Here is a 12,307-nt window from a genome sequence, read left to right as displayed (position 1 = left end):
AACACAACCAAATACAGAAACGCGCTGCAAATAGGACATTCCTCATTATTTTCACCTGGGATGTTCCCATGACAACGCAGCGCGTGTCCATCAGCTGAATAGCTGTTCTTACCAGAAATATAGTATTATTGCTGTTAACATAACTGTTGCAAATAAATATACATTTTATACAACAAAGTTTTTAAAATATGCCTTAAGTTATATCTGTGTGTGAGTGTCTCAACTTTAAAACTTGCCGTCTCATATTTGGACCCTAGCTGCATTCTAACATTTCTTATGAAACTTATTTTAACATAACATGACAAAATGTGTACAATGTAACTGATGTATAGATTAATGTCTTTCCCTCATGTTCTTTTTCTCTATCTATCTTTATTTATTTATTTATTTTAGTCTTCAGCTCATTGTTCTTTTTAGTATTCTTATGACATTGAACTTATTGTAAATACATTTTGTATATTGTATACAAAGTTGTATGTCATAAACGTGTCATCTCTGTATGTTTTGCAAAAAATTAAATAATAATAAAAGTAGACCGTAGTGATGTGACATTTGAAGCGAGGCGTCGGAGCGTGTGTCGAGAAAAAGTGGGCGTGCCAGATGAAGCCGCGATTCGAGGCTTGTGTTGTTAACGTGAAAATCACGTGACTAATGACAAACGAGGCCTCGGTTTGTGTGGCTACGTCATCGGCTCGGTCTGAGTGTCGCTTCCGGATTAAAGCCGGTTCGAAACTCGCGCCTCCTTGTGGGTGTTGGAGGAGTAGTAGAAGCTTGTAGTAGTGTCAGAGAGTCAGAAAACTATCATTGTCGTTATTGTGTCATATGTGAGGGCTGTATATTATTACATTATCAGGTTAGAATAGTTGTAGTATATTATTATTATAGTAGGCCTATATTATAGTCTTGTTATATTAATTAGATAAGATTATTTGGATTGCTCTGGATTTTTGCATCTGGACTGGACAAAATATTTTTTTTAAATATAAATATATTTACATTACAAATAAATATTTTTATTTCTAAAAGCATTTTTATAAAATATAATTTTTTTTATAAAAAACAAATATTTTTTATAAAATTAGGGAGGGAGGGAGGGAGGGAGGGAGGGAGGGCGCGACACTGGTTCAGAATGAATGAATTTGTCTGCTATTTCTTTGCACAGTAGCTAGGTGTCACTAGTGAGCAATGCTGAATGAAGCTTCGAGTAATGAACCTTTGGCTGAAGCAATGGCCTGCGAGGTCTCAGGGGTTCAGGAAGCCTCATTTTGACATCACTACTAGACAGCTGTAAGCATAGACATAATAAATACATAGACGCCCTATTGGCCGCTTTGGAACGTTGCTGCGATACGTCAACGCGTCCGCCATTTTGCGGAGGGCAAGACTGCGCTGTAATCAAATTAGTCGGGGAGCCAAAGTCTCAAAAGCTCAATAAAATGGGTTGAACCTGACATGGTCTGTTATACTTTTTATTTGTGTTTTTTCTGTTAACTTTGACCCTAAGAAGCAATAATTGGAGGGTCTGCTCTGCCGGAAATATCGCGAAAAAAAATTGTGGCCATTTTAGTGTATGCACCCTTTATTTTTTATCAGAAAAATGTGAAAAATGATTTTTTCCCTCAAATCCTCAGTGGGTTTGGTAGGCTGTCAATAAATGCACTCCAGATACAAAGAACACATTTGCTGACAACATCCACTGAAAAAATAACTCTTAAAACACATTTCTACATGATTTTGCATCAATTTAATGCAAAAAATTAGGCGTTTTCTCACCTTTTTCCAATATTTTCATCTTTACTTCATTGGCAATCAACTATTCCCCCAAGTTATGACATCAGTCAATATGTCATTCTTTTCACCAAACAGTATACTCACTCCACAGAAAAAAATCATAAAAATCCAACCAAAATCAATGGATCTGTGATGATTTCACTAATAGTTGATCAGCAGGCTCAGAACCTCAATAGAATTGTAGGCTACTCTCAAAATTCCGAAAGACATGTAGTCCATGAGCCAGGGGGGTTGATCGGTATCATCGGGGGAAAAAATGCTATCATTGTTATTTGGCAAGGTATACACCCCTAGTATTAGAAAAATCACTATAGCAGTGCAGGGGTGGTAGCGAAATCACTTTTTTCAGCTCATGAAGTTACTAACCCCCTAAGATAAATTCCGTTTTTGAAATCTGGTGTATATCTGGTTTAGGCTCATGCTAGGGATATTGTCAATATTCTATAATATGGTGCTTGGTATCGCTGGAAAGGGGACCTTTTAGGCTTTCATTTAAGCCCAGTACTGAATCTGTCTGACAAACACAGAGGTCACATGACTTCTTTAAACCAGAAATAACACACATTTTTTCACAATTTCCGCCTAAACTAAAAATCCGCCTAAAATCGCTGTGCCATGAAAGAACACCACGGACACAAAAGTCAACAACTTCAATACTCAAGGCACTCTGATGACTCAGAAAATGTATAATATACCCATACTATTTATTTGTGAGAGCCTTAAATTAGACTTGTGCAGCCAGCACAAGTCTTCAAAATAGAATAGAGCCAATAGAATGGACAAATAGAATACCCTAGTCCAGGGCCAAATGTTGTAATAAAAACACTTGTAATTGGTGTAACAAAATGTTTCTATCATGTATTTTGATATTCACCCACTTTCAGTTAGAATGTCAGAATGTAGCTCATGCACTGAATGTTGATGGATTTTGACAAGGTTTTGTCAGTTTTGTGAAAAGATTGTTGGAATCAATCGCTGTAAAAATCTGTTATTGTCTATCCATTCTAAAAGTGCATCTATCCATTATAAAAGTCCATCTATCCATCATAAAAGTGCATCTGTCCATTATAAAAGTCCATCTCTCCATCATAAAAGTCCATCTCTTCATCATAAAAGTCCATCTATCCATTCTAAAAGTCCATCTCTCCTTTATAAAAGTGCATCTATCCATCATAAAAGTGCATTTGTCCATTATAAAAGTGCATCTGTCCATTATAAAAGTCCATCTCTCCATCATAAAAGTCCATCTCTCCATCATAAAAGTCCATCTATCCATTATAAAAGTGCATCTCTCCATCATAAAAGTCCATCTCTCCATCATAAAAGTCCATCTATCCATTCTAAAAGTCCATCTCTCCATTATAAAAGTGCATCTATCCATCATAAAAGTGCATTTATCCATTATAAAAGTGCATCTGTCCATTATAAAAGTCCATCTCTCCATCATAAAAGTCCATCTCTCCATCATAAAAGTCCATCTATCCATTATAAAAGTGCATCTCTCCATCATAAAAGTCCATCTATCCATTCTAAAAGTCCATCTCTCCATTATAAAAGTGCATCTATCCATCATACAAGTGCATTTATCCATTATAAAAGTCCATCTATCCATTATAAAAGTGCATCTCTCCATCATAAAAGTCCATCTATCCATTATAAAAGTGAATCTCTCCATCATAAAAGTCCATCTATCCATTCTAAAAGTCCATCTCTCCATTATAAAAGTGCATCTATCCATCATAAAAGTGCATTTATCCATTATAAAAGTGCAGATATCCATCATAAAAGTGCATCTGTCCATTATAAAAGTCCATCTATCCATTATAAAAGTCCATCTATCCATTATAAAAGAGCATCTGTCCATTATAAAAGTGCATCTGTCCATTATAAAAGTCCATCTCTCCATCATAAAAGTCCATCTCTCCATCATAAAAGTCCATCTATCCATTATAAAAGTGCATCTCTCCATCATAAAAGTCCATCTATCCATTCTAAAAGTCCATCTCTCCATTATAAAAGTGCATCTATCCATCATACAAGTGCATTTATCCATTATAAAAGTCCATCTATCCATTATAAAAGTGCATCTCTCCATCATAAAAGTCCATCTATCCATTATAAAAGTGAATCTCTCCATCATAAAAGTCCATCTATCCATTCTAAAAGTCCATCTCTCCATTATAAAAGTGCATCTATCCATCATACAAGTGCATTTATCCATTATAAAAGTGCAGATATCCATCATAAAAGTGCATCTGTCCATTATAAAAGTCCATCTATCCATTATAAAAGTCCATCTATCCATTATAAAAGAGCATCTGTCCATTATAAAAGTCCATCTCTCCATCATAAAAGTGCATTTATCCATTATAAAAGTGCATCTATCCGTCATAAAAGTGCATTTATCCATCATAAAAGTCCATCTCTCCATCATAAAAGTCCATCTATCCATTATAAAAGTGCATTTATCCATCATAAAAGTCCATCTATCCATTCTAAAAGTCCATCTCTCCATTATAAAAGTCCATCTCTCCATCACAAAAGTCCATCTCTCCATCATAAGTCCATCTATCCATTATAAAAGTGCATCTATCCATCATAAAAGTGCATCTGTCCATTATAAAAGTGCATCTCTTCATCATAAAAGTGCATCTCTTCATCATAAAAGTGCATGTCTTCATGTTCATTTTATGAAGTATACTTAAGTAATTTTCAAGTATATTTTTAAGTATACTTTATGTAGTAAGTATACTAATATCAATGTGTACTTGTAGTAAAATTGTGTACTATTTCAATACTGCTTGGGACTAAATTGGCTCACTTTTCGTATTTTTTGTATTTGTAAGAGTAGTAAACTAAGTACACAACTAGGTTTCTCATTTGTAATGCATCTGTACTACAAGTGAACTTATAAGTATACTAGTAGTTTACTGTTTTAATACAAGTAGTACATTTTTTAGTTTATGAAAGTACACACTGATGTGTACTCTCAGTAAACTACTAGTTTCGTAGTTTATACTGCAAGTGTACTTGTAAGTTTTCTTTAAGTAAACATAACATTATACTTTGCACTTAACATGTAACATTATTATTTTTGCACTTGAAAAATACCTTTAACTGTACTTTAAATTTAAAAACATGTTATTAGCTTCATGCATCCTTTTTTAATCTTAACACTTGAATGTCAGTAAGTTTCATAAAGAAAGGCAACATTTTAAACAAAAAAGTAGAATTAGAGTAAATTGATTTACACGACCAGTGGACTAGCCTACACAAAAAATCATGCAGAATTAGAAACATATCTGTTTTATATCAATTTTCTAATCAATATTTTCAAACAATGTATTTTTCATAAGACTGTATGTATATGAAAAAACTATGTAAAAAAGTATATTTAATTGACTACTCAATCAAAAGAGTTAACACAACTACAAGACAAGTATACAGTACTTTGAATTCTTAATTATTCTTTTAAGCAGGGTTCACCAATCTCGGTCCTGGAGGGCCGCTGTTCTGCAGAGTTTAGGACAGCGGCCCTCCAGGACCGAGATTGGTGAACCCTGCTTTTAAGTATATCTGGATCAAAAGATTGAGTTCAAGTACAGGCCAAATATACCTGGGCCCGTATTCATAAAGAATCTTAATGCAAAGAGTAGCTCCTAGTGACAAAATTCTAAGAAAATTCTTAGAATTGTGGCCGTTTACTCTTAAAATTAAAGAAAAAAATCCCAGTAAAGAAAAAAGTATTTCAGAAATCATCTTAACCCTTAAAAGAGGTCTTAAGGTCAAAATTGTTAGGAGCACGGACGAGGACTTTTAAGAGGCTGAAGAGTTTCTTCAGCAGAGGAGAACATGGCAGAAAGAAGAAGGAGAAGAAATCTGTTGCAGACAATGGATGACAGTGAGTTAATAAGACGCTAAAGATTAGATCGTGCATGGATCATGTTTGTGACTGATCTTAGAGACGCGCTAACATCTCCGACAGCGCAGAAATGCAATAGCGCCAGAAATGAAAGTAATCACTACATTACGATATTTGGCAACTGGGAAAATGCAACAATGCAGCAGTGTGTAATGTACACAGTCGCATGTAATTTCAAAGTGAAGGCTTAGAATAGACAAATCACAATTTATTTCCTTCTTGGACTACCAGCCAATCACAGTCTTCAAAAGATTGTGTCATACATAGCAACGGGGTCAGCCCCGCCTCCTCACTAAGATGAAAGTTTTTGTCTTTTCCTTGCTCAGAGTTGTTCTCAGATTGGCCCCGAATCGCTCTTAAGCTAAGACTCCTACGTAAAAGTTTTTAAAGGAAAACTCCGGTCAATTTTAACATTGAGCTTATTTTTTTGTAAATTTGGAGTGCTGTTAATACAGAGAACAACGACAAAAATCGGTGTTGCCTACACCATTTTATCCACTTTTTAAAATTTGCACCCTGTTGACTTCAATGGGGCAAACCTGCTTTTAGCCTCTTAACATCCTTGATGTGTCATTACAAGTGCACAGCCAATGTGAGTGATTCCTTCAGAGTGAACGCGGGTCAATCTGACTGCAGTAGATGTGAAAGATATGGATAAAAATGATAATAATTCAGCCAGCGCTCACATGGCTGTGCACTTGTAATGACACATCAAGGATGTTAAGAGGCTAAAAGCAGGTTTAAATATTGCCCCATTGAAGTCAACAGGGTGCAAATTTTAAAAAGAGGATAACATGGTGTAGGCAACACCGATTTTTGTCGTTGTTCTCTGTATTGACAGCACTCCAAATTGACAAAAAAATTAGCTCAATGTTAAAATTGACCGGAGTTCTCCTTTAAGCAAAATTAAGAGTTTTCTGAGAGGATTCTTAGAATCTTTATGAATACGGGCCCTGGACTTTTCTCTCAGTATACATCAAGTACACTGAAGTGTAATTTTAAGTATATTTCTGAGAAGTACATAAAATGTAGACTGAAAGTATACTTTCTTATTTTAAGTTTAAAAGAAGTATACTAAGTGTGAAAAACACCAAGCTTACATTAGCTACTGCTACTATTCCCCACCAATTCACAAGCACAAGAGAAAAAGTATTTTGTACTTACATTGAATACCCCTGGAACTCAATGGAAGTTGATTGAAGATGGTATAGTTATAGTGTTGTTATAACCAGTCAACTGAACCAACAATCTTTTCACAAAACTGACAAAACCTTGTCAAAATCCATCAACATTCAGTGCATGAGCTACATTCTGACATTCTAACTGAAAGTGGGTGAATATCAAAATACATGATAGAAACATTTTGTTACACCAATTACAAGTGTTTTTATTACAACATTTGGCCCTGGACTAGGGTATTCTATTTGTCCATTCTATTGGCTCTATTCTATTTTGAAGACTTGTGCTGGCTGCACAAGTCTAATTTAAGGCTCTCACAAATAAATAGTATGGGTATATTATACATTTTCTGAGTCATCAGAGTGCCTTGAGTATTGAAGTTGTTGACTTTTGTGTCCGTGGTGTTCTTTCATGGCACAGCGATTTTAGGCGGATTTTTAGTTTAGGCGGAAATTGTGAAAAAATGTGTGTTATTTCTGGTTTAAAGAAGTCATGTGACCTCTGTGTTTGTCAGACAGATTCAGTACTGGGCTTAAATGAAAGCCTAAAAGGTCCCCTTTCCAGCGATACCAAGCACCATATTATAGAATATTGACAATATCCCTAGCATGAGCCTAAACCAGATATACACCAGATTTCAAAAACGGAATTTATCTTAGGGGGTTAGTAACTTCATGAGCTGAAAAAAGTGATTTCGCTACCACCCCTGCACTGCTATAGTGATTTTTCTAATACTAGGGGTGTATACCTTGCCAAATAACAATGATAGCATTTTTTCCCCCGATGATACCGATCAACCCCCCTGGCTCATGGACTACATGTCTTTCGGAATTTTGAGAGTAGCCTACAATTCTATTGAGGTTCTGAGCCTGCTGATCAACTATTAGTGAAATCATCACAGATCCATTGATTTTGGTTGGATTTTTATGATTTTTTCTGTGGAGTGAGTATACTGTTTGGTGAAAAGAATGACATATTGACTGATGTCATAACTTGTGGGAATAGTTGATTGCCAATGAAGTAAAGATGAAAATATTGGAAAAAAGTGAGAAAACGCCTAATTTTTTGCATTAAATTGATGCAAAATCATGTAGAAATGTGTTTTAAGAGTTATTTTTTCAGTGGATGTTGTCAGCAAATGTGTTCTTTGTATCTGGAGTGCATTTATTGACAGCCTACCAAACCCACTGAGGATTTGAGGGAAAAAAATCATTTTTCACATTTTTCTGAAAAAAAATAAAGGGTGCATACACTAAAATGGCCACAATTTTTTTTCGCGATATTTCCGGCAGAGCAGACCCTCCAATTATTGCTTCTTAGGGTCAAAGTTAACAGAAAAAACACAAATAAAAAGTATAACAGACCATGTCAGGTTCAACCCATTTTTGAGACTTTGGCTCCCCGACTAAATGCAAGTAAACAGGTGAGCTGCGGTTTTTCTGTATAAAAACCAAAAAAAATTACATTTATCAACCGATTTCGGTGGTTTGTATGTGGTGTACAAAAAAGTTCCATCTGTAGTTAGTTAAACTCTCGATAGTTAGACTTATAATTTATTTTTTTATTTTTTTAATAAGGAATGGCCAAAGTTCAGGCTTGTCATGTATTTAGCTTTTCATTCTTGGATAAGAATTGTGAACACCCCCATACTGAGATATAATTTAATTTTCACATTAAATTAAATAAAGTTTTCTTATTGTGGGAAAAGCATATTCTGTCATTGACCCGATTTTAGCAATAACAAAGATAACTGATGGATCCTTTATGGTAATACATATGATATGGTACAACTACAGTGCAATGCAAATAGTAAATATAAGATAAAGTGAGAGGTAGGCTAATAGTAAATAGTTTAGTCAATAAAATAAACAAACAGTATACAGTAAATAAAATAGTAATGAAAAGTATAATTATATAATATCATAAGTACTAATATAATAATAATAATAATAATATATTGATAATAGCATATAGTTTATGTATACTATAATAATAGCAGTAGAACATGAAATATCAATTACAGAATATAGACAATAAAAAATAATAGGTTAAATAGTTACTATGAATAGTAAAATAATTTGACAGCATAACTATAATAGATTGATAATTGTAAGTGGTATATTATTATAATAACAATAATAAATAATGTAAATTTATACATTTTAAAATATTATTACATAGGCTATATAAAATAAAATGACGCAACCCTGTCTCTTTTTGTTAAATTTCAGTTTTTAAAAGGTATAAGAAGCTATACAAATCAAATAAATAAAGTAAACGATCCAGTCAAACATACAGCAGGCTACACTGTTATAATAGCCTAAATATATTAAGTTATGAAACTTCACTTTGCCCTCAGCCAAAACAATCTGCCAAGGAACAAATTATAGATTAATGAAACCAAAGATCGCCCGTTAGATAAACACAAGACGAATTATTCTCACTAGACTGACAGCGACGAACGTCAGAACTCAGAAGCGGTGTACGACATGCACTATAGCCGAGGCAAGGCTGTTCTCGGCGGGGTTCATGAGCGCTGAGCGCCCGCGGTGATCGCTGGATCTCACAACTCCGAAACCGTCAGATAACATTTTTAAAAAGGCGCTATCTTTATAAATAAACCACAGATTTGAGCTTTAAACAACTACATTGTCGACTGAAAAACTCTTAAAACTACATTTCGTGACACAATAACAGTAGTATTTTTAAATTTCGCGGCCTTTCTCCTCTGAAAATAAAAATAGTAAATGAAATGCAACCAGAAACAAATTTTCAGTTTTGCTTGTGAAAGGTAATTCCCTGAGACCTGTTTTCAATTGTGTGGCGATTTGAAAAGCCCCAAGCAGCACAAGAAATAGGCATTTTTCTCAATTCTCGTTATGAGAGGTATGGGAAGGTTGCCCTCCGCAGTATGGCGGCGCCGTTGACGTACGATCCAGCGGCCAATAGGGCGTCTATGTATATTATGTCTATGGCTGTAAGCACGTCCCAGCCGGTCCGTCACTTATTGGGTTCCCCGGAAACATTTCCGTTGTGTTCTGTCCTATTTGCATCGCGTTTCTGTATTTGATTGTGTTGTGAACTTTTGCAGCGCGTTTCTGTATTTGGTTGTGTTGTGAGTATTTGGAGCACACATGTGTTGTGAAACCGATGAAGATGTTTTCTTAATTTGCGGGTGTTTTTTCTATTTGCATGTGTTTTCTTCAGTTGCAGCGCGTTGAGCTCTCTCGGCCACCGTAGTAGACACTGTGATCTACTCTACAGCACATCGAGGATGAGGAACACTTTCTGCTCTTCTGCTCTAAATACTCCAGTATAAGAGAAACCTTTCTGCCCAGATTTGAAATCTTGATTCCATCGTTCTTTGAACTGAGTGACACTGAGAAAATGTTCTTCTTACTGGGAGAAGATGATAGTACAGCTGCACTAGCGGCTAAATATGTGTGTGTGTGTGTGTGTGTGTGTGTGTGTGTGTGTGAGAGAGAGAGAGAGAGAGAGAGAGATGATGATAGTACAGCTGCACTAGCGGCTAAATATGTGTGTGTGTGTGTGTGTGTGTGTGTGTGTGTGTGTGTGTGAGAGAGAGAGAGAGAGAGAGAGAGAGAGAGATGATGATAGTACAGCTGCACTAGCGGCTAAATATGTGTATGTATGTGTGTGTGTGTGTGTGTGTGTGAGAGAGAGAGAGAGAGAGAGAGAGAGAGAGAGAGAGATGATGATAGTACAGCTGCACTAGCGGCTAAATATGTGTATGTATGTGTGTGTGTGTGTGTGTGTGTGAGAGAGAGAGAGAGAGAGAGAGAGAGAGAGATGATGATAGTACAGCTGCACTAGCGGCTAAATATGTGTTAGCTATTCACAACGCCAGAGTCAGCTAATTCTCTAGAGAGACCCACTGTATTTATTCATTTATGAAGATAGATTATATCTATTTATCTATCTATTTGTATATGCTACTGTACATATGACATGATCTATATATTTGTTTTATTATTTATATTCATTGTCATTATTCTATATATGTTGATGCTTTGGCAACATTGTGTTACACAGTCATGCTAATAAAGCTCATTTGAAATAAAATTGAGAGAGAGAGAGAGAGAGAGAGAGAGATTCATCATATATTCATGTTGTTTCAATCCTGATGTAATAATGACTGTCGGAAAAAATAAACATAATGAGCATTTATTTTTATTTTTTCTGATTTAAAATTATAATTGCAATAGTTTTAACATAATTCAGATGTAGTCTCACATATAAAGGTGTTTAAGGACAATATGTACTATATTCTTTTTACATAAACCACATTACAGTTTTTAAACTTGTAGAAAATAATATAAAAGTTTTCTGAAACTATATGAAACAAACACGAATACTGCGTACATTTATAAACACTTGATACACGTTTTGTTTTTACATGTTTTTGTTGGTAACACTATTTTACAGTGTCATTGTTACACGTATTTACTATAGTAATAACTACAGGTGCTGGTCATAAAATTAGAATATCATCAAAAAGTTGATTTATTTCAAGAATTCAACTTAACAGGTGAAACTAATATATTATATAGACTCATTACATGCAAAGTGAGATATTTCAAGCCTTTATTTGTTATAATTTTGATGATTATGGCTTACAGCTTATGAAACCCACGAAATCAAAATCTCAGAAAATTAGAATATTACATGAAATCACACAGTAATTACACAGTGATACCATGGTCATTGAGCCAGGTTTTGGTTCTTTTGGCAGTGTGGGCCGGTGCAAATCCTGCTGGAGAATGAAGTCAGCGTCTCCATAAAGCTTGTCTGCTGAAGGAAGCATGAAGTGCTCTGGAAATGTCCTGGTAGACGGCTGCGTTGAGTGGACCAACACCAGCCGATGACATGGCTCCCCAAACCAACACAGACTGTGGAAACTTCACACTGGACTTCAGGCATCTTGGATTGTGTGCCTCTCCATTCTTCCTCCAGACTCTGGGACTTTGGTTTCCAAATGAGATGCAAAATTTGCTCTCATCAGAAAAGAGGACTTTGGTCCACTGTGCTTTATTAAATCCAGAGTCAACGCAGCCGTCTACCAGGACATTTCCAGAGCACTTCATGCTTCCTTCATTCTCCAGCAGGATTTGCACCTGCCCACACTGCCAAAAGAACCAAAACCTGGTTCAATGACCATGGTATCACTGTGTAATTACTGTGTGATTTCATGTAATATTCTAATTTTCTGGGATTTTGATTTCGTGGGTTTCACAAGCTGTAAACCATAATCATCAAAATTATAACAAATAAAGGCTTGAAATATCTCACTTTGCATGTACTGAGTCTATATAATATATTAGTTTCACCTGTTAAGTTGAATTCTTGAAATAAATCAACTTTTTGATGATATTCTAATTTTATGACCAGCACCTG

This window comes from Squalius cephalus, assembly GCF_949319135.1.
Source record: "Squalius cephalus genome assembly, chromosome: 1".
NCBI lineage: Eukaryota > Metazoa > Chordata > Actinopteri > Cypriniformes > Leuciscidae > Squalius > Squalius cephalus.
The sequence above is the reverse complement of the archived record's forward strand: the minus strand, read 5'-3'. Positions refer to the sequence as shown.